Source organism: Mytilus californianus, unplaced genomic scaffold (assembly GCF_021869535.1).
Source record: "Mytilus californianus isolate M0D057914Y unplaced genomic scaffold, xbMytCali1.0.p SCAF_3, whole genome shotgun sequence".
Taxonomy (NCBI): Eukaryota; Metazoa; Mollusca; class Bivalvia; order Mytilida; family Mytilidae; genus Mytilus; species Mytilus californianus.
In genome coordinates, this window is record NW_026262679.1 from 91,251,833 (window position 1) to 91,254,122 (window position 2,290).

Here is a 2,290-nt window from a genome sequence, read left to right on the forward strand (position 1 = left end):
TTTAATTTAAACTGATTAGCCGTTTTTTTTTATCGTCTAAAAGAAAGTGTACATTTTATTGTCATGCACCAAAAATTACCGTTAACATCATTTGACATGAATTTTTACTTTTATTTGTCATGAATGTACCATCCATCATGACCCTCATACAGTGTGTTGAAGTCGAGCACATTTGAAATGTTAATTAAATCTAAAAAAAATCACAGAGTCATGTTAACTACTAGTATTCAAGTACTTAAGTTCTTTATTTTGTTTGATTTTTAAATTCATGACTAATGATGCTTGATTTAAAAAAAAATACAGATATATAACAAATGAATTAGTATTTTTTCATTTTATATATGTTGTAGCAAGGGTGGATCCAGCCATTTTTAAAAGGGGGTTCCAACCCAGGATAAAAGGGGGTGGAGTCCAACCATATGTCCCCATTCCAAAGCATTGATTGTTAAAAAAAAAGGGAGGGTCCAACCCCTGGACCCCCCCTCTGGATCCGCAACTGTGTACACAAAGGTCTAATCAGAGACTTTCTATACTAGTTTAGAAAGTCCCTGGTCTAATGAATAAATACAAACAAACAGGTTATTCATGGGACCCTTTTCATGGAAGAAAATACTGTTTTTAATTTGGGTGATTCTTTTAAAAGAATTAAGTATTGCTGGACAAAAGACTGGCATCTCCTGCGAAATAGGCAAGAGTTGGCAGTATTGATATTTTAAGTAAAATTTTAAAAAGGTGAAAAGTCTGCAGAAAAAAATTAAGATCATGAAGAAAATGACGAAGAAGAAGAAGAAGAAGAAGAAGAAGAAGATGATGATGATGATGATGATGATGATGAAAAAGAATGGATTATCTCCTCCTGATCAAAAGAGACAAAAAAATTGACAACTTAAGACTGTACTGTACTACAATTAAATGTGATGGACAAATTATATAATTTTTTCATTGTTGTATCTTTCATTTTAGCTAGTAAAATTTACTTTCATATTCTGTTTTAGAATTTTCATTTTTGACATATATTGCCTCAAACATAGACTGTATCTTATTTTCGTTACATTGACAACAGTCAGTTTTTACTAATCCATTTTGTCATAACCGCTATAGGGTATAAGATGAATATACTTAAGACAAAAATTTCATGAAATATTTAGAATTATATATAATACAATGAATAAAAAACACATAGGCACAAGTGATGCTGAGGTGAAAGTGTAAAGAAAATAATAATATTGAAAGTAGATCTGTCTGTCACTCTATCTGTCTATTCATCAGTCCTGTTCTTGCCATCCCACCCCTCTGAAACCATATCAAAATCAAACTGTGTAGGTTACTGTTAAGGACATAGTAAATAGATGTGCAAAATGACAGGAAATTATGATTCAATTTTTATTCTTCTTAGAGTTATGCTCCATTGAACTTAGAATTTTGGTCTAAATATACTACTAGAATATTTATTATTCCAATCAAGGGCCCTTGATGGGCAGCATAACATGTACACATAAAACAATACATCATGATTTGTAACAGAAAAACATTTTTATATATTAAAATGAAACATTAAAAAGTTCAGACAGATGTTATTATCTTCATTCTATAAAAAATCACATACATTTAATTCCAGGCAGGATCAGAACTATAACATCATTACAATTATCATTGTTATTACATACATTAATTAACATTTCGTCTAACATCTAGACATGTAATAATATAGTTCCCTAAATATTTAAGTAAAGACAAATTTTCATTAGTAAATAACCAAACAAATTTTGCCTCATTTGAAAGATATATAAAATTGGGACAGATACAGTTTATCTCCTTGAAAAATATCGCCCTATCATTATTGTATGCTGGACAACTAGTAATAAAATGTTGTTCATCTTCAACCAGATTTAGAGTACATTTCTTACAAAGCCTTTGGTCTCTTTCTATATATAAAGTTTTATACCTGTCTCTTTCTATTTTGAGATCATGTGCACTGATTCTGATTTTACATATGGCACTTCTCAATTGAAAATTGTATAAAGATAGATACATTTCTTTCGAAAAACAAGTTTTAAGTTTGAAATAAGTATCTAATTTACTACTCTTTGTATCTCTTCTTTTTGTGTTCCAAAATTTTACAAAACTATTACAAAGTTTTTGCTTAACTGACTTGATAAAAAAGTTGAGCTTTACCTCCAAATTATGAATATTCAGCTTTTTAAAAATGTAATGTATGGATGAATACCAGCATTCAATATTATTATTAAACAAGTTTTTGTTACACATATAGGTATCATTTTATCATACA